Genomic DNA, 22745 nt, shown 5'->3' with positions numbered 1-22745 from the left:
CTACAGAAATCAAGCACTAAGCTGGAAGTCATGTCCAGGTTATATGTACAGCCAGGAAAATGACCTGGAGACACAGGATGTCTATACCCAGCATGATCCGTATATAGCAGAGTGAGGAGTGATATCATGTATACAGACCTGTGGTACAGATTAAGTATACAGCACAGGAATAGAGCCTTTACACAGATACCACATATAGTGAGTAACCTGGTTACACAGGATCTGCACACCCAGCATCAAAGTATGTAACAGAGATGAGGTCACATACAGATCATCAGACTCCATAACTGGGAAGGGGGGGTAATCAGCACACAGCAGGGTCAGTATACAGTGCACTAACATGAAGTGCAGCCTCTCATCATCATACATATACCATCCCCCGACTGCTCCTCTCTCACCAGTGTCTCTAATACATGTGACTGTCCAGCTCCACCATAGTAATGGCAGACACTGTATGCGTCCCTGCTTTGTCCTATCATACATAAACCCAGAACTCATGAAGACTCTGTATAATACAGCAGTAATGTGGTATATCAGAAATGTCTGCAGGGAGGTCACACAAAAGCTGCCTCTGCAATAAGTGAGGGGACATGGCAGCTACATGAATTTCTGAGGTAATCTTGATCCCAGATAAGATGTAGGAGCTGATACTACCCTAGTACATACTACACAATGTCTGAGGTGAATGCAGAGTAGTATATGAAACATGTCTGCAGGGAGGTCACACGGAAGCTCACAGTCTGTGAGAAAAAATGCAGCATGCACATGAGGGACATGGCAGCTGCATGAATTGCTGAGGTAATATTAATCCCATACATAATGTAGGAGCTGATACTACACTAGTACATGATGTCTGAGGTGAATGCAGAGTAGTATATGAAACATGTCTGTAGGGAGGAAAATGTAGCATGCACATGAGGGACATGGCAGCTGCATGAATTTCTGAGGTAATATTGGTCCCATACATAATGTAGGTGCTGATACTACACTGGTACATGATGTCTGAGGGGAATGTGCTCCTATTATCTGTAAATGTGAGGTGATAATAACCCCAGTATTATACTCCCTGACACTGCAGACATGCTTCCTCCTGTTCATCCTGTGCATGAAAGAGAGAGAGAGACACAGATTTCCTGCTCTATATAAGCCCCACCCTCCTCACAGTAACCCCCAGGCACAGACATACTGTGCTTCTTACTCTGAAAGCAACATCCCTCCTGCTTAAAAATCTATACCACTACACCAAAAAAGCTGCAGGAGTAAAGGTCCACCCATCCCCAAGTCATGTCCTCCTCCGCCTATGGCTCCAGTGGTTTCTTTAACTTTATGTATATAATTGTCCACTTGGACTGATAGTAATAGTGATTTGTTTGTACCCTGTTGTATGGGGGTGCTCAGGGCATATGATTATACACCAGTAAAAAGTATGAGAGGCTCAATGTGACCAGTGCCACCTAGTTTCCTACCCCCTTTATTCTACTGGTACTGTGAGCACGCTGACTGGTACTGAGGAAAAGAAAGAAAGAACAGAGAGAAAAAAGAAAACAGAGAGAGAAAGAAAGAAAGAATAGAGAGAGAAAGAAAGAGGGGTAAGAAAGAAGAGAGAAAAAGAAAGAGGGGAAAGAAAGAACAGAGAAAGAAAGAAGAAAGAAAGAACAGAGAGAGAGAGAAAGAAAAAAAGAAAGATTAGAGAGATAAAGAAACAGAGAGAGAAAGAAAGATTCTATAAAGATACTATAGCAGCCCGGCTCCCACTGTAGTGCCCAGGTGAGCCTCCCGATGCAGGACATATCATGATCCGCTCACATGGCTGGCATCCCCAAGTTCAAGGCGATCCTGCTGTCTGCGCAGTTGGAGGAGGATACGGTGATGGATCTGAAGCATTCCTTGAAGTGCCTCCATGGTTTTGTCACAATCTCCTCCCGAAATTACCTAATTTCCAGTCAGCTTCTAGTTCGTCACTTCCGGTGGAACGTTATGTGCGAATTTTAAAGTGCTCCTCGGGGCTCCGCCGTGTAATCCTGTGTCCGTGGGAAAAGTAAGTTCCCAGCCAGGGCAATATCTCTATCAAAATCGGGACTGTCCCGCTGGGAGGTATGAATGCTCCCCACCATACACCTTGTACACGTATGGCTCCGCATACATCATACACACACTGTTCCGCTTTTTATGCCTCGTACACACGGCTCCGTTCTGTACACCTCGCACACACACGGCGCGACTCAGTACACACATGGCTAAACTCCGCAAGCCTCATACACATTCAGCTCTGTTCCGTACACCTTGTACGCACGTGGCCACGCTATGTAAACCTTGTACACAAATGGCTCCACTCCGTAAACCTTGTACACATGCAGTTCCGCTCCATACACCTCGCACACACAGCTCCGCTCCATACTCACACGTGCGACTCTGCTCCGTTCACCTCGTACACTCGTGGCTCTACTCCGTACACCTCACACACTCGCGGCTCTGCTCCGTACACACACACGGCTCTTCTACATCCACCCTGTAAACCCTCCCTGACCCCACACATTAACTTCACCACATCCAGGATGATGAGAACCAGCACAGACAGCAGAGTCCTGCATAAACCAAGGGCTGATACTGGGTACTAGGGGAATATTATACTATGTATGGGGGGGATGGCGATACTGGGGGAACATTATACTGTGTGGGGGATGGCAGTACTGTGGGAATATTATACTGTGTGGGGGGGTGACGGTAGTGGGGAACATTATACAGCGTGTGGGGGATGGCGGTACTGTGGGAACATTATACTGTGTGTGGAGACAGGAAAGGAACATTGTAATATGTGTTTTGTTACTTCCTGCTTTCCATACTTGGTCATATGCATCTATCAGTGGAAAAGGAACAAAATGCTATGATTCTTAGAAAGTGACAACAAAAAAGCACCAAAATAGTCTCAGCTCTGGAAAGGTTACTGCCCACTGTGCCCAGTAATGGGGAATCTCCAGCACCTACCTCCACCCGCAGAGCCACACTCCACATACATAATAATGGAGCCTCCAGCACCGACCTCCACCCGCAGAGCCGCACTCCACATACATAATAATGGAGCCTCCAGCACCGACCTCCACCAGCAGAGCCCTACTCCACATAGAGAATAATGGAGCTTCCAGCACTGACCTCCACCCGCAGAGCCGCACTCCACATAGAGAATAATGGGGCCTCCAGCACCGACCTCCACCTACAGAGCCGCACTCCACATAGAGAATAATGGAGCCTCCAGCACCGACCTCCACCTACAGAGCCGCACTCCACATAGAGAATAATGGAGCCTCCAGCACCACCCGCAGAGCCACACTCCACATAGAGAATAATGGAGCCTCCAGCACTGACCTCCACCTACAGAGCCGCACTCCACATAGAGAATAATGGAGCCTCCAGCACCGACCTCCACCTGCAGAGCCGCACTCCACATAGAGAATAATGGAGCCTCCAGCACCGACCTCCACCTGCAGAGCCCCACTTCACAAAGAGAATAATGGGGCCTCCAGCACCTACCTCCACCCGCAGAGCCACACTCCACCTAGAGAATAATGGAGCCTCCAGCACCGACCTCCACCTGCAGAGCCACACTCCACATAGAGAATAATGGAGCCTCCAGCACCGACCTCCACCTGCAGAGCCGCACTCCACATAGAGAATAATGGAGCCTCTAGCACTGACCTCCACCCGCAGAGCCACACTCCACCTAGAGAATAATGGAGCCTCCAGCACCGACCTCCACCTGCAGAGCCACACTCCACATAGAGAATAATGGAGCCTCCGGCACCGACCTCCACCCGCAGAGCCACACTCCACATAGAGAATAATGGAGCCTCCAGCACCTACCTCCACCCGCAGAGCTGCACTTCACATAGAGAATAATGGGGCTTCCGGCACCGACCTCCACCTGCAGAGCCCCACTTCACATAGAGAATAATGGAGCCTCCGGCACTGACCTCCACCCGCAGAGCCACACTCCACATAGAGAATAATGGAGCCTCCAGCACCTACCTCCACCCGCAGAGCTGCACTTCACATAGAGAATAATGGGGCCTCCAGCACCGACCTCCACCCTCACTCCACATAGAGAATAATGGAGACTCCATCACCGAACTCCACCCGCACTCCACATAGAGAATAATGGAGACTCCATCACCGAACTCCACCCGCACTCCACAGAGAATAATGGAGCCTCCAGCACTGACCTCCACCCGCAGAGCCACACTCCACATAGAGAATAATGAAGCCTCCAGCACCGACCTCGACCCGCACTCCACATAGAGAATAATGGAGCCTCCAGCACCGACCTCCACCCGCAGAGCCGCACTCCACATAGAGAATAAAGGAGCCTCCAGCACCGACCTCCCCCCGCAGAGCCACATTCCACATAGAGAATAATGGAGCCTTCAGCACCGACCTCCAGCCGCAGAGCCGCACTCCACATAGAGAATAATGGGGTCTCCAGCACCGACCTCCACCCGCAGAGCCACACTCCACATAGAGAATAATGGAGCCTCCGGCACCGACCTCCACCCGCAGAGCCAGACTCCACATGGAGAATAATGGAGCCTCCAGCACCGACCTCCACCCGCAGAGCCGCACTCCACATACAGAATAACTTAGCCTCCAGCACCAACCTCCACCCGCAGAGCCAGACTCCACATAGAGAATAATGGAGCCTCCAGCACTGACCTCCTCCTGCAGAGCCCGACTCCACATAGAGAATAATGGGGCCTCCAGCACCGACCTGCACCCGCAGAGCCACATTCCACATAGAGAATAATGGAGCCTTCAGCACCGACCTCAAGCCGCAGAGCCGCACTCCACATAGAGAATAATGGAGCCTCCTGCACCGACCTCCACCCGCAGAGTCGGACCCTACATAGAGAATAATGGAGCCTCCAGCACCGACCTCCACCCACACTCCACATAGAGAATAAAGGAGCCTCCGGCACCGACCTCCGCCCGCAGAGCCGCACTCCACATAGAGAATAATGGAGCCTCCAGCACCGACCTCCACCCGCAGAGCCCCACTCCACATAAAGAATAATGGAGCCTCCAGCACCGACCTCCACCCGCAGAGCCGCACTCCACATAGAGAATAATGGAGCCTCCAGCACCGACCTCCACCGCAGAGCCACACTCCACATAGAGTATAATGGAGCCTCCAGCACCGACCTCCACCCGCAGAGCCGCACTCCACATAGAGAACAATGGAGCCTCCAGCACTGACCTCCACCTGCAGAGCCTCACTCCACATAGAGAATAATATCGCCTCCAGCACCGACCTCCACCCTCAGAGCCGCACTCCACATAGAGAATAATGGAGCCTCCGGCACCGACCTCCACTCGCAGAGCTGCATTCCACATAGAGAATAACGGAGCCTCCAGCACCGACCTCTACCCACAGAGCCGCACTCCACATAGAGAATAATGGAGCCTCCAGCACCGACCTCCACCCGCAGAGCCACACTCCACATAGAGAATAATGGAGCCTCCAGCACCGACCTCCACCCGCAGAGCCGCACTCCACATAGGGAATAATGGAGCCTCCAGCACTGACCTCCACCCGCAGAGCCGCACTCCACATTGAGAATAATGGAGCCTCCGGCACCTACCTCCACCCGCAGAGCCGTACTCCACATAGAGAATAATGGAGCCTCCAGCACCTACCTCCACCCGCAGAGCTGCACTCCACAGAGAATAATGGAGCCTCCAGCTCTGACCTCCACCTGCAGAGCCGCACTCCACATAGAGAATAATGGAGCCTCCAGCACCTACCTCCACCTGCAGAGCCACACTCCACATAGAGAATAATGGAGCCTCCAGCACCTACCTCCACCCGCAGAGCCACACTCCACATAGAGAATAATGGAGCCTCCAGCACCTACCTCCTCCCGCAGAGCCACACTCCACATAGAGAATAATGGAGCCTCCAGCACCTACCTCCTCCCGCAGAGCCACACTCCACATAGAGAATAATGGAGCCTCCAGCACCGACCTCCACCTGCAGAGCCCCACGCCACACAGAGAATAATGGGGCCTCCAGCACCGACCTCCACCCGCAGAGCTGCACTCCACATACATAATAATGGAGCCTCCAGCACCGACCTCCACCTGCAGAGCCCCACTCCACATAGAGAATAATGGAGCCTCCAGCACCGACCTCCACCTACAGAGCCGCACTCCACATAGAGAATAATGGGGTCTCCAGCACCGACCTCCACCTGCAGAGCCGCACTCCACATAGAGAATAATGGAGCCTCCAGCACCGACCTCCACCTGCAGAGCCCCACTCCACATACAGAATAATGGAGCCTCCAGCACCGACCTCCACCTGCAGAGCCCCACTCCACATAGAGAATAATGGGGCCTCCGGCACCGACCTCCACCTGCAGAGCCCCACTCCACATAGAGAATAATGGAGCCTCCAGCACCGACCTCCACCTGCAGAGCCCCACTCCACATAGAGAATAATGGAGCCTCCAGCATCGACCTCCACCCGCAGAGCCGCACTCCACATAGAGAATAATGGAGCCTCCAGCACCGACCTCCACCCGCAGAGCCACACTCCACATAGAGAATAATGGAGCCTCCAGCACTGACCTCGACCCGCACTCCACATAGAGAATAATGGAGCCTCCAGCACCGACCTCCACCCGCAGAGCCGCACTCCACATAGAGAATAATGGAGCCTCCTGCACCGACCTCCACCCGCAGAGCCGGACTCTACATAGAGAATAATGGAGCCTCCAGCACCGACCTCCACCCACACTCCACATAGAGAATAATGGAGCCTCCGGCACCGACCTCCACCCACAGAGCCGCACTCCACAGAGAGAATAATGGAGCCTTCGGCACCTACCTCCACCTGCAGAGCCGCACTCCACATACATGGCTGCTATGTGTGCACAGGATCTGTGATGAGGTCACAGGAGGGGAGGAGACCGGGGTCACATGTTCAGGGGGCCCTGACTCCTTCCCGCCTGTGACCATCAATTACAGCCTCTTGCACGACCGCAGCACCAGCGTGCAGAGGCTAAATTGTAGGTGCTGCAGGTAGAGTAGCGCATAATGCCGCCCCCTGCTGCCTGCCGCTTCAGCAGCTGGCTCATCTCGCCTCATTATAGCTGCGGCCCTGCGACTGGCTCCACCAACCTTTTCAACAAAGATTTATGAAAGACGTTATGAATCTTAAACGTTACTGGAAGAGCCAAACGGAAAGAAACGGGGTTAAGGATTTCCAAAATCTTATAAGGTCCAATAAACCTTGGCTTGAATTTTGGAGATGCAACCTTCAGGAGAATATTTTTTGGGGACAACCAAACCATATCACCCACTTTAACCGGGTACTAATGGTCCTATGCCGGTTGGAAAACCGTTGGGCCTTTTCCTTTGAGTGGGACAACTTATCCGCTGCTTGGTCCCAAATCTGCTGCATTCTCTCTACCACAGAATCCACACCTGAGCAGGCAGAAGCTTCTACCTGCCGCGAAGAAAATCAAGGATGAAACCCAACGTTACAAAAGAAAGGAGACATCAAAGTGGCAGAGCTAGCCCTATTGTTTAGCGCGAATTCGGCCAAGGGCAAAAATGAAACCCAATCATCTTGATCAGCAGATATGAAACATCTCCAATAGGACTCCAACGTCTTGTTTGTTCTCTCAGTCTTCCCATTGGTCTGAGGATGAAATGCAGAGGAGAAAGACAACTGAATTCCCAGTTTGGAACAAAAAGCCCTCCAAAATCTGGAAACAAACTGGACCCCTCTGTCCAACACAATGTTCTCAGGAATCCCGTGCAAATGAACCACTTGTTGTAAAATCAAGGGCACCAACTCAGAAGAAGATGGCAACTTTGGGAGTGGTACAAGATGGACCATCTTAGAAAATCTATCACAAATCACCCAAATAACAGTCATTCTCTGAGAGACAGGGAGATCAGAAATAAAATCCATTGAGATATGGGTCCATGGCCTCCTGGGCACCGGCAGGGGCATCAACAAACCACTAGCACGAGAACAGGGCTTAGACCGAGAACAAGTCCCACAGGACTGCACAAAATTCCTGACATCACGAGATAAGGCAGGCCGCCAAAAAGACCGACTCACCAAATATCTGGTACCAAAGATACCTGGATGACCAGCCAACGTGGAGCAATGAATTTCAGACATTACTCTTTTCCTCCACTGGTCAGGGACATACAATTTTCCCATAGGGCATCGTTCAGGTTTATCCTCCTGAAATTCCTCCATGTCTCAAATCAGGAGAGATGGCGGAAAGAACTACACCCTCATTTAGAATGGTCGTAGGCTCGGTCACGTCAAGAGAATCCGCAAAGAAACTCCTAGAAAGGGCGTCCACCTTAACATTCTTAGTGACCGGAAGAAAGGAGACCACAAATTTAAAACACATGAAAAGCAAGGCCCATCTAGCCTGTCTAGGATTCAAGCGCTTGGCTGATTCAAGATAAATCAAATTCTTGTGATCGGTGAGGACCACAACTTGATGTCCTTGGGCATTAGTGAGCCCAAAAGGCATCACCAGGTACTCAAAATGTCCCTCCGGAGTATTAAACTCCGTCTTCCATTCATACCCGTGCTTGATGCGAATAAGATAACACCCCCCTGAGGTCAAGTTTGGTAAACCAACAAGCACTTTTAACTATTGAAAATAAATCAGAAATCAGGGGTAACGGGTACTGATATTTAACAGTGATTTTGTTAAGGAAATGATAGTCAATACATGGCCTTAATGAGCCATCTTTTTTGGCCACAAAGAAAAAACCAGCACCCAAAGGCGAAGAGGATGGTCTGATGTAACCCTTTTCCAATGATTCCTTGATATAAGATCGCATAGCATCATGTTCAGGTACAGATAAATTGAAAAGTCGACCCTTGGGAAATATACAACCAGGCATTAACTCAATTGCACAGTCATATCTCCTATGAGGAGGCAAAGACGCAGACTTCCTCTCACTAAACACATCAGAAAAATCAGCCAAATAGTAAGGAATGTCTTGAGATTGGGGAGAGGTGGAGAAAACAGGAGTGTCACCAAGAACACACTGACAACCCCAACTCACCACAGACAGAGATTTCCAATTTAAAATAGGATTATGGGTTTGTAACCAAGGAAAACCCAGTACAATAGTATCATGTAAATTGTGCAGCACCAAAAATTTACAATTCTCTTGATGGTCCGGGCTGACCCGCATTACCACCTGGGTCCAAAACTGGGGTTTATTCTCCGCCAAAGGGGTAGAATCAATCCCCCTCAAGGGAATACGGGTTCTCAGGGGCACCATGGGGAAACCACAACGCTTGGCAAAGTCAAGATCCATCAGATTCAAAGCTGGTCCTGAATCAGCAAAGGCCTTAGCAGAAAGTAGACAAGGAGCAGATCAAGGTAACTGTCAACAGGAAGTTAGGCTGTACACTGCCCACCGCAAATGTGTGAGCAAAACGTTTTTCTCGTTTAGGGCAGACAGAAATAACATGAGAGGCGTTCCCACAAAAAAAGCATAACTTATTACGCCTTCTGAACTCTTGACGTTGCGCCCTAGACAAAACCCTATCACACTGCATAGGTTCAGAAGTTTGTTCAAAAGGCAGCACCGCCTCTCGCATACCTTTACGTTCACGTAAACGTCAATCAATTTGAATGGCTAATGACATGGAATCGTTAAGACCAGAGGGGACAGGAAATCCCACTATAACATCTTTTACAGGTCCTGCCAGACCTTTCCGAAAGAGAGCTGCTAGGGCATCATCATTCCATTTAGTAAGGACTGCCCACTTTCGAAACTTCTGGCAATATAACTCTGCAGTATCCTGACCTTGGTTCAATGCCAATAAGGTTTTCTCAGCTTGATCAATAGCATTAGGTTCATCATACAACAACCCCAGGGCCTGAAAAAATGCATCCACATTAGCCAGAATAGGATCTCCAGGTGTCAGAAAAAAAGCCCCATCCTGGGGATCACCGCGCAGCAGGGAAATGACAATTTTAACCTGCTGCACCGAGCTCCCTGATGAATTAGGCTTCTAAGCAAGAAATAGTTTACAGTTATTCTTGAAATTCAAAAATTTTGACCGATCACCCGAAAACACATCAGGAGTAGGGATCTTTGGATCTACAGCAGATGATTGAGCGAGATAGGCAGAAATTCCCCGCACTTCAGCAGCGAGCTGCTCAACACGATCAGACAATTCCTTAGTCTCCATTAAACCATTAAAGAAAAAATCCTCCTACAGCCAAAGAGAAAAAGAGGAAAAAATAAATAAAAAAATTCTGACACTTTTTTTTTCTTTACAATTCTTTCCTTCTTTTGAGTACCCTAGAGTCTGCGGTTAGGCTGGTGATTCTGTTATGAATGGGTCACCGAGGAAGATGGCAGGAACAGGCTAAGCCACCAGAAGACCAGAGAGGTTGCTAACTAAGCAGATTACAGACCCCTAATCCTATCCACACAACTAGCAGTAGCCGTGGAGCGTTCCTACGATGCCCTAGACGCTTCGTCACAGCCGGAGGACTAACTAAGCCTAAAGCAAGAAAGATGAAATCTAAACTGCCCCAGAGCAGATCCCCAAAGGAATAGACAGCCCCCAAACATATATTGTCGGTGAGACAAGATGAGACACAAACACAGGCAGAGAACAGACTGAGCAAATGGTGGGGCCCAAGCTGTCTAGACAGGACAGGACAGAAAAGATACTGTCTGCAATCACGCACAAAACCCTGAAAAAGTCCAACACTTCTGATATACAAAAAACCTGAGGTCACACGACCTCACCCCCGCTAGATCAGCACTCTGGTATAAACTGGCAGCAAAGCAAAAAGATACTAACATAACAGGGGACTGAACAAGCTGCAACATATGAAGCAGGGCACAGCGCTGCCCCCAGCAGGGAGCACGCTGAACCCTAGCAGCAAAACAGAAAGCAAAAAAAGACACAACCAGATTAGATGCAAAGGGTTATCAAAAGAATCACTTAGCTGAATCATGCAGATCAGGCAAATGACAAAAGAACTCCAAATGCACACAGAGGAAATCACCAGCAACCTCCAAGAGCAGCCACCTCAATTATATGCTCCCAGCCAGTAATCCCAGGTTCCCAATTATTGTCATCAGGTGGAGAACTTCCATCCACCTGGCCAGCTGCACTACTCTCAGTAACCACCAGAGGGAGCAGAGGGAGCTTCGGCTCAGAAGTTTGAGCAAGGGAATTCACAACAGGGGAGGCTGCGCAGGCAGCTTTTCATTCATTACACAGTGGTTTACAGCCGAGGCGGTAGCATTAGCACTGCTTCAGGTTGTAAACTATTTAACCCCTTGAGATAGATTGCAGCGTGGGACATGACTGTACGACGGACAGGTATGGGATATTGTTGCTCTTTTATTTTGGCTTTTTTACAGAACGATGACTTCGATTGGATTGGGAGTTAAATAAAGATGGAAAAGATGTGTTTATTTATTTCATTAAAAGTCTTTATTCTTAATGTCTGTGTGCTTTTTTTAACCCTTTCAGACTAGTGGATTAATAATGGATAGGTGCCTTATTGACACCTCTCCATTATTAATCAGGCTTAATGTCACCTTACAATAGCAAGGTGAAATTAACCCCTTATTACCCCATATGCCACCCACTACTGGGAATGGGAAGAGAGAGGGTAAGTGCCAGAATTGGCGCAACTTAAAAATGCGCCTTTTCTGGGATGGCTGGTGGCAGATATTTTTTAGCCAGAAGGGGCCCAAAAACAATGGAACCCATGCAAGTTTTTTCTGTGAATTAATCCTTTAATTTAACACCTACAGATCCAAAATTTTACACACACACTACTAACATTATTAGTGAGGGACATATATAAATCTAACGGATATGCAATGGTTTACTGTGTGTAAACCATAATCCATATCCTGTCAGGTTCTGTAATGATTTTACAGATGCCGACAATTGAATTTTCACCTATTCTGCTATCTATATCTCTATGAAATATATATACATATATATATGCTTATACTTGTATTCTATCTATTCTAGTTTAACATGTCAGTGTGATTTTACAGCATAGCGCACTGAATTGCCAGCTTTTCTAAAGGACACCGGTGCATATTTCTCGCAAGTCACACGCATGTTCCATGTGTAATCTGTTTTTTTCTCGCACCCATTGACTTGCATTGGCGATCCTCGGTGCAAATTGCAGCATGCTGTGATTTCTCTCGCATGTATAATATGGGCGAGAAATAAACGGCTCATGGGAGCTGCCCCATAGATTAACATTGGCCCGAGTGCTATGCGATTTTTTCTCGCATAGCACTCGTCCGTATTTCTCTCTAGTGTGACTCCGGCCTTATATAGGTTCTCCAACTGTGCAATATATCCTTCCATGTCAGTTTTTGTGGGGAACTCTGACATTTGGGCCTTCAGGTCTTTTATTTCATCCATCATATTCAAGGGGCTGGGGGCTGTGCTGGCATCATTTCTCTGCTGAGTTTTATCCTGCCCTCTGTCCTGTTCACTCTGGGAGGGGAGAGGGGACACAGACTGAGAAGAAGAATCCCCTGCTGCCATTTTAAGTCCTTAGAGTTTAGTAGACTTTTGGTTCAGTGAAGAATTTTTGGATATTTCCTGTATTTGCTGCCCCTGAAGCCATGGGTCTCTCTGCAGTGGAGGGAGAAGAGGATGGTGCAGCCTTTCTGCTATTCTTGCCCATAGTACTGCGATCCCCTGATAAGAATTGCACAGTTAATATATGTGTAGTGACCCAGTCCAGAGTGTGTCTGTTCCTTTAAGTAATACTGAATTGTGAGTAGCTTCTGTACACTACTGCTCACTCTCTAACTGGCCCTCTACATTATTTGTGAGCTGTAATTCTCCATTTTTAGTCACCTTCATTTTAGATGCAATGCATTTCTCATTTGCTGAGTTCTGTCACCATCTAATGGTGAAAGTGTACAATGACTGAATTATTGTTTTGTAAGGATCTGAGATGTGAATTCAGTCTCCTATTGGCCAGCTCCTAGTCACATGGTCTATAGGAGGAGCTGTTTTTCCAGGCAAGTCTAGCATGTTCTTTAGTCTGAGGGATGCCTTCAGGACGAGCAGAACACATGTGGAGGAGGTTTTTACCTCAAGATCTCCTGCAGGCGTAAAAGCCTAAGTTCCCTCTAACCTGTACAGACATCATTCTATTTCTGACAGGATTCACCACATGTAAAGCATTGCTGACAGGATTCACCACATTTAAAGTATTGCTGACAGGATTCACCACATCTAAAATCTTTATGACAGGATTCACCACAATTTCTACATTCATCTATAAGTACTTGTGCATGTGCCATGACACACTGTGGAGATAACCACAAGTACAGGTATGTAACCTCTAATTGCTGCGTCTACCTCCCTCTGTAAAATACCAAAAGACACTGTCCAGTGCTCTTAAAGCTCCAGACCCCAATCACATCTCAGCATCTCAGCATCTAAGTGTGAACTGTAATTGCCGTGGACTACCCATGAGAGACTGTTCCTTATTTGTTCCAAGTTATAATTCCCGTTCCTGCTGAAGTAAAAGCAACTGTTATCCCCAATACCGGTGTGTGTCATAATTCCTTCGGCTGCGGACACCGTGTGGGGGTGGATAGCAGGGAACGTTCGGCCTAGTCATTACATATGTGGCTGTAGAAACATACTCCCCAGAGTCCTAAGTCTATGGGGTTAATCTCCATTCCCCTGGAATGTCTCCCCACACTCCTGGTATTACACTCTGCTTCAATAATTGCTAAGGGCTGTCAGCATCTTCTCCCCTTGTCACAGTCACACTGTGCTCCTCCGTGGGTGGTCCCTGCAGCCTCTAGCTTATCTCCTGGCATGGATCTTCAGTGACTCACCTCCAGACTGAGGGATTAGCTGCACCTGTCCTCCACTCCACCCAGCCTTCTAGATGTGGTGCCTGTGCTCCAGAGCTTTCCCCATGTGCTTTTATTCCATGAGATGCTGGTTTTATCCATGTGAGTGTAAGGGGTTAACGAGACAGTCCTGTATAGAGGTGTATGGTTTTATAAATGTATTGTCACGCCGCTCTCACCTGGGGGCAGGGCCTCGGGTCCAACGTCACCTGTTCCAGTGCTGCGGCCACTCAAGGGGGTCTTGTCGGGTGCATACGCTCACCTCTCGCACCTAGTCCCATGGTTGCCCTGTGCTCCTGTACGCACGCGCGCTCTTCCCAGCTCTGTCTCTGGTCTCGTCCTCTCTATATCTTGGAGGACCTGACCTGGAAGTCCAAGTGATCATGTACTATATCAGGCTGCCTCCTCCTATGTGGATTCGGGCACGGGAGGCAACTTTATTCGGCTTAAGAGGTGAAGAAATATTGGATTCCCGTGATTTCCTTAAAGCACTCTTGCTTGATTGCTTCCGTAGATGGTAAACTTCTGGAAGAGTCTGTCCCTTGGTCACGGAGGAGGTGGTTTTGCAAATTGGGGCCTTAAATCAAGAGAAGATCACCTTCTATGTTCTGCCTAACCTGTCTCATGCGCTGCTTCTCGGCTTTCCTTGGCTTCGGTCACATGAGCCCGTTCTGGATTGGCATTCCGGAGAGGTCCTTCGGTGGGGGCATCCATGTCAAGAGAGATGCTTGTGGTCTGTCAGTCCAGTCACTTCCCCTCAACCCTCTCCAGGCCCTGCGGGACTGCCTTCTGCCTACTGGTCTTTTTCGGACGTTTTTGATAAAAAGGAGGCGGAGACCCAACCACCTCATCGGCCCTACGACTGCTCCGCAACCTGGTCTCCGGAGGCCGAAGATGCTTTCCAAAGCCTGAAACAAGCTTTTGCGGCTGTGCCTGTATTACATCGGCCCAAGGTGAACAAACCGTTTGTTCTGGAAGTGGACGCATCTTCCACTGGTGCTGGCGCAGTGCTGTCTCAGAGGTCTTCTTCTGGTCGATTGGTCACCTGTGGGTTCTTTTCGAAGGCCTTTTCTCCAGCGGAGTGCAACTATGCCAACTATTAGCCATAAAGATGGCTTTGGAGGAATGGCGCTACCTACTGGAGGGGGCAGTCCATCCTTTTACCATCTTCACTGACCATAAGAACCTGACCTACCTTCAGTCAGTTCAGAGGCTAAACCCCCAACAGGCCAGGTGGTCCCTGTTCTTTGCCCGTTTCGACTTTGAGTTGCATTTCCGTCCTGGTCAGAAGAATGTCAAGGCTGACGCATTATCTCGGTCTCTCCAGCCTCCAGACTTGGAAGAGGAGCCTTCACACATTAATGATCCTCTCAAAATCATCACGGTGTTCCCGTAAAGCTGATCATCCCGCCTCCAGGCAGGGGCTGGGTGGCACTTTTCAGCCTGGGGGGCAATCACAAGGCAGTGGCCCTCGAGTTGCGGTGGCCCTCCCTTTACCTGCTTATCTCTGGCCATTGCATTAAAGCAACAGAGATAACGGGCTTTACAAATAGGCTGGTACGTAGATATGGGAACAGTAAGGAGCTTGCTGCATAGATATGGGAGCAGAACTGAGCTTACTCCAGAGATATGGGAGCAGAACCGAGCTTACTACAGAGATATGGGAGCAGAAACGAGCTTACTACAGAGAAATGGGAGCAGAACAGAGCTTACTCCAGAGATATGGGAGCAGAACAGAGCTTACTCCAGAGATTTGGGAGCAGAACGGAGCTTACTCCAGAGATATGTGAGCAGAACCGAGCTTACTACAAACATATGGGAGCAGAACTCAGCTTAATCCAGAGATATGGATCAGAACGGAGAATACTCCAGAGATACGGGAGCAGAACAGAGCCTACTACAGAGATATGGGTGCAAAATCGAGCTTACTACAGAGATATGAGAGCAGAACCGAACTTACTACAGCGGTATGGGAGCAGAACCGAGCTTACTACAAAGATTTGGAGCAGAACTGAGCTTAATACAGAGATATGGGAGCAGAACAGAGCTTACCACAGAGATATGTAGTATGATGGCCCCAGTTCTCCCCACATATCTAGTATTGTGGCCCCAGTTCTCCTCACATATCTATTATGATGGCCCCAGTTCTCCCCACATATCTAGTATGATGGCTCCAGTTCTCCTCACATATATATAGTATGATGGCTCCAGTTCTCACATACATAGTATGATGGGCCCGTTCTCCCCATATATATAGTATGATGGCCCCAGTTATCTCCATATATATAGTATAAAGGTATGGGCACACGCTGCGAATTCTGCTGTGGATCCGCAGCGGTTTTGGCTCTGCGGGTCCGCAGCAGATTTTGCTGCTTTGTACAGTATCTTTATTTCCTATGGAAATAAAAAAACGCTGTGCACATGCTGTGGATTTTTCCGTGCGGTTTTGCTGCGGTTTACAATCCGCAGCATGTCAATTCTTTTGTGCAGAAACGCTGCGGTTTCACACCTCATCCATTATGAGGTGTGAAACCGCAGGGCAAAACCACAGATAAACCGCAGGACTTTAGTCCTGCAGATTTTGCTACAAAATCCACACCACCAAAAAACTCCGTGTGCACTTACCCTAATAGCCCCAGTTCTCCCATATATATACAGGAGGATGGCCCCAGTTCTCAATATTAAAAATAATGAAGTTTATACTCACCTCATCCTGATTCCCGGCACTGCAGCCTCCATTTTCTCTTCCGGTTCGCAGAGCGACATGAGACAATAATGTCATCACGCCGCCTGCGTGAGCACACTGATGTCTCAGGAAGCTGCGGTCTGCAGCTTATGAGAGAGACCAGGGCTTCCACTAGGTATTTCGGGGCCCCATACTGGCAAAATTTTTGGGTTCTCTTGAGACTCAGCCTAGGTTCCACACCAGCTCTGCCTCCACCGTCCCACTACCCACTCTTGGAAAAACTCAACTTCACCACCACATCCTCACCGATCAGATATTAACAGTTCCCATCAAACACCAGGTCACATTCATAACCAGCAGCTTTTGTTTTGGCCAAAATAATTTTTAAGCTGATACCACAACACGGTAGACTCTTTCGGCCGGGCCCTACTCTACTCTAAACTATTAAAAATAAATATATATTTATGTATTTTTCTTTAAGGGAATGAGTCATATACATTTACATTTTTTTTTAATCAACCATTAATATCACATACAAGGGACAAATATCGTCACGCCATGACCAGACCACATATTACCACCACTGTTATGAATGAGTCACCGTAGGAGGCAAAAGCAGAAATACAAGCTAAGTCCAGAAAACCAGAGAAGTTGGCAACTATCAGATTGCAGACCCCTGAACCTATCAACACAACTAGCAGTAGCCGTGGGGGGTTCCTACGATGCCCTAGACCCCTCGATCACAGCCGGAGAATTAACTAGGCCTAAAGGAAGAAAGGGGAAATCTAAACTGCCCCAGAGCAGACCCCAAAGCAATAGGCAGCCCCCAACATATAATGATGGTGAAGCAAGATGAAAACACTAACACAGACAGAAAGATAGACTGAGCAAAGATGGGGCCCAAAACTACCTAGATAGGAAAGGACAGGAAGGCTGCTGTCTGCAATCTGCCAAAGCCCTATCAAAGACAGAAGCCAAAAAGCTGATATGAAAAAGGCCCTGGAGCAGCTAGGCTTCAAAAACTAAATCAGCACTCAGGTATTTTCAGAAGACAGAGCTAAAGGAATTCAGCACACCCCAGCAGGGAATGGCAGAAATCCAGAAAAACAAAGCAAAACAAAGTCAAAGCACAAATGCAAAAGGCCGAGCAGCAAACTTAGCTTTAGAGGAGCAGGAATTCAGACTGGTCTCCAAGGATCCCACAGAGAAATCACCCGCAGGGAAGAAGGGCGTCGGCAGCCTTATATCCAGTCAGTAACTCCACTCAGCCAGTCATCATCATCAGCCTCAGGTGTTTGATAATCAGGCTCACTACCTTTCTTTACCAGAAGAGGGAGTTCCTCGGGCCTCAGTAATGAAGGGGAAAATGAACTCACAACAGTACCTCCCCCTTGAGGAGGGGTCACCGAACCCTCAACTACGCCACCAGGGCGATCAGGGTGAGCCCGATGAAAGGCACGCACCAATCTTTTAGCATGAATATCAGAGGCAGAGACCCAGGAATTATCCTCCTGACCATAACCCTTCCACTTAACCAAATACTGGAGTCTCCGTCTAGCCAGACGGGAATCCAGTACTTTCTCTACTTCATATTCCATGTTACCTTCAACCAATACAGGGTCTGGAGGTGCCACCCCCGGAACAACAGGTTCAACAAACCTCTTCAACAAAGATTTATGGAACACATTATGGATTTTAAATGTGACAGGTAGAGCCAAACGAAAAGAGACCGGATTAATAATCTCCACAATCTTGTAAGGTCCAATAAATCTAGGCTTAAACTTAGGAGAAGCCACCTTCATAGCAATATTTTTTGATGATAGCCACACCATATCACCAACCTTAAACTGGGGACCAATGGTCCTATGTCGGTTGGAAAACCGCTGGGCCTTTTCCTGGGAGAGAGATAACTTATCCACCACTTGGTCCCAGATCTGGTGCATTCTCTCCACCACAGTGTCAACACCTGGGCAGGCAGAGGGCTCCACCTGCCCTGAAGAAAATCGAGGATGAAACCCAAAGTTACAAAAAAAAGGTGACATCAAAGTGGCAGAACTAGCTCTATTATTTAAAGCAAATTAGGCCAAAGGCAAAAATGAAACCCAATCATCCTGATCAGCAGAAATAAAACATCTCAAATATGACTCCAAGGTCTGGTTTGTTCTCTCTGTCTGCCCATTGGTCTGAGGGTGAAAAGCAGAGGAGAAGGACAACTGAATTCCCAGCCTGGAACAGAAAGTTCTCCAAAATCTAGACACAAACTGGACTCCTCTGTCAGATACAATGTTCTCAGGAATCCCGTGCAAACGAACCACCTGTTGTAAAAACAGGGGCACCAACTCAGAGGAAGACGGCAACTTAGGGAGTGGTACAAGATGAACCATCTTAGAGAACCTATCACAAATCACCCAAATAACAGTCATCCTTTGAGAGACAGGCATATCAGAGATGAAATCCATTGAAATATGGGTCCATGGCCCCTTGGGGACAGGCAAAGGCATCAACAACCCACTAGAGCGAGAACACGATTTAGACCGGGAGCACGTCCCACAGGACTGCACAAAATTCCTGACATCACGAGACAAGGAGGGCCACCAAAAAAACCGACTCACCAGATCTCTAGTACCAAAAATACCTGGATGACCAGCCAAAGCAGAGCAATGAACTTCAGACATCACTCTCTTCTTCCACTGGTCAGGAACATACAACTTTCCACTGGGACAACGCTCAGGTTTGTCCTCCTGGAACTCTTCCAGGGCACGTCTCAAATCGGGCGAGATGGCAGAAAGAACTACCCCTTCGCCTAAGATGGTAGCAGGCTTGGTCACCACAGGAGAATCAGCAAAGAAGCTCCTAGAGAGGGCGTCTGCCTTGACATTCTTCGTTCCAGGAAGAAAAGAAACCACAAAATCAAAACGTGTAAAAAACAAGGCCCACCTAGCCTGTCTAGGGTTCAAGCGCTTAGCCGACTCTAGGTAAATCAAATTCTTGTGGTCAGTGAGGACCACGACTTGATGCTTAGCTCCCTCCAACCAATGTCTCCACTCCTCAAATGCCCATTTCATGGCCAACAGTTCTCTATTCCCCACATCATAGTTACGTTCAGATGGAGAGAACTTTCGGGAAAAGAAAGCACAGGGATTCATTTTAGATGTTACAGGATCCTTTTGGGACAAAACAGCTCCTGCACCAATCTCAGAAGCATCCACCTCTACCTGGAATGGAAGTGAGACATCAGGTTGCCGCAAAACCGGGGCGGAGGTGAATCTTCGCTTCAGCTCCTGAAAGGAAGAAGCAGCCTCCGGAGACCAATTTAACACATCAGCACCCTTCTTAGTCAAATCAGTCAATGGCTTGGAAATACTAGAAAATTTTGCTATAAATTTCCGATAAAAATTAGCAAAACCCAAAAACTTCTGGAGGGCCTTCAAAGAAGTGGGCTGAACCCAATCGTAAATGGCCTGTACCTTGGCCGGGTCCATTTCAATAGTTGACGGGGACAAAATAAATCCCAAAAAAGAAATCCTCTGTACTCCAAAAAGGCATTTAGATCCTTTGACATACAGGGAATTCTCCCTCAAGATCCGGAACACAGTCCGAATATGTTCCACATGAGAATCCCAATCCTTGGAGAAGATCAAAATATCATCCAGATAGATAATCAAAAATGTATCGACAAAATCTCGGAAAATATCGTTCATGAAGCACTGGAAGACAGAAGGGGCATTAGTGAGCCCAAAAGGCATCACCAGGTACTCAAAATGTCCCTCCGGAGTATTAAACGCCGTCTTCCATTCGTCCCCATGCTTAATGCGAATAAGATTATACGCCCCCCTGAGGTCAAGCTTGGTAAACCAGCAAGCACCTTTAACTCTGGAGAATAGATCAGAAATCAGGGGTAACGGATACTGATATTTAACAGTAATTTTGTTGAGGGCACGATAATCAATACAAGGTCTTAATGATCCATCCTTTTTGGCTACAAAAAAAAAACCGGCACCTAAGGGTGATGAGGATGGTCTAATATGACCCTTCTCCAACGCCTCCTTAATATAGGATCGCATAGCCTCGTGCTCGGGTACAGATAAATTAAAGAGCCGACCCTTGGGAAATTTACACCCCGGGCTCAGTTCAATTGCACAGTCATAACTCCTATGAGGAGGCAGAGACGCAGACTCATTCTCACTAAATACATCATAAAAGTCCGCCAAATAATCAGGAACATCATGCGACTGAGGAGAGGTGGAAAACACCGGAGCCTCACTAAAGGCACACCGACAACCCCAACTCACCACAGACACAGATTTCTAATCCAAAACTGGATTATGAATTTGTAACCAGGGAAACCCCAGAACAATAGTATCATGCAGATTATGCAACACCAGAAATCTGCAATTTTCTTGATGGTCTGGGGCGACCCGCATTACCACCTGGGTCCAAAACAGAGGTTTATTTTTAGCCAAAGGAGTAGCATCAATCCCCCTCAAAGGGATAGGCGTCTGCAGAGGTGTCATCGGAAATCCACAACGTTTAGCAAAATCCAAGTCCATTAGGTTTAGGGCTGCTCCCGAATCCACAAAAGCCTTGGCGGAAAATGTGGACAGGGAGCAGATCAGAGTAATAGCCAGAAGAAACTTAGGTTGAACACCCCCAACAGAAAACGTGTGTGCAAAGCGTTTCTCTCGTTTAGGACAGACAGAAATAATATGCGAGGCATCTCCACAGAAAAAACACAACTTATTACGCCTTCTGAACTCCTGACGCTGCTCTCTGGAAAAAACTCTATCACATTGCATAGGTTCAAACATTTGATCAACAGGTGGCAACACCTCTCGTGCAGCTTTGCGTTCGCGCAAACGCCGATCAACCTGAATGGCTAATGACATAGAATCGTCAAGACCAGAGGGAACAGGAAATCCCACCATAGTATCTTTTACAGCTTCTGACAACCCCTTCCGAAAGAGAGCAGCCAAGGCATTATCATTCCAGGTAGTAAGTACTGCCCACTTTTGGAATTTTTGACAGTACAATTCTGCAGAATCACAACCCTGGTTCAATGCCAGCAGGGTCTTTTCAGCCTGATCAATGGCATTAGGTTCGTCATACAACAACCCCAAGGCCTGAAAAAATGCGTTCACATTAGTCAGAATAGGATCATCTGGTTTCAAAGAAAACGCCCAATCCTGGGGATCGCCACGCAGCAAAGAGATGACAATTTTAACCTGCTGCGCGGAGCTCCCTGACGAGTTAGGTTTCAAGGCAAAAAATAATTTACAATTATTTTTGAAATTCAAAAATTTAGACCGATCCCCAAAAAATACATCAGGTGTAGGAATCTTTGGTTCAGCAGCATGTGAATGAGCAAGGTAGGTGGAAATTCCCCGCACTTCCGCAGCGAGCTGCTCCACACGATCAGACAATTGCTTTATCTCCATTGAGAGAAAAAAAAAATTCCCCCTACGGCCTCAGAGATATAGAGGAAAAAATATACACACTTTTTTTTTTTCTTTTTTTTTTTTACAATTCTTTCCTGCTATTGAGTACCCTAGGATCTGCGGTATGGCGGGTGATTCTGTTATGAATGAGTCACCGTAGGAGGCAAAAGCAGAAATACAAGCTAAGTCCAGAAAACTAGAGAAGTTGGCAACTATCAGATTGCAGACCCCTGAACCTATCAACACAACTAGCAGTAGCCGTGGGGGGTTCCTACGATGCCCTAGACCCCTCGATCACAGCCGGAGAATTAACTAGGCCTAAAGAAAGAAAGGGGAAATCTAAACTGCCCCAGAGCAGACCCCAAAGCAATAGGCAGCCCCCAACATATAATGACGGTGAAGCAAGATGAAAACACTAACACAGACAGAAAGATAGACTAAGCAAAGACGGGGCCCAAAACTACCTAGATAGGAAAGGACAGGAAGGCTGCTGTCTGCAATCTGCCAAAGCCCTATCAAAGACAGAAGCCAACAAGCTGATATGAAAAAGGCCCTGAAGCAGCTAGGCTTCAAAAACTAAATCAGCACTCAGGTATTTTCAGAAGACAGAGCTAAAGGAATTCAGCACACCCCAGCAGGGAATGGCAGAAATCCAGAAAAACAAAGCAAAACAAAGTCAAAGCACAAATGCAAAAGGCCGAGCA

This window comes from Dendrobates tinctorius, unplaced genomic scaffold, assembly GCF_039654945.1.
Source record: "Dendrobates tinctorius isolate UK_male_01 unplaced genomic scaffold, ASM3965494v1 ptg000128l, whole genome shotgun sequence".
NCBI lineage: Eukaryota > Metazoa > Chordata > Amphibia > Anura > Dendrobatidae > Dendrobates > Dendrobates tinctorius.
Note: the sequence above shows the minus strand (reverse complement) of the source record.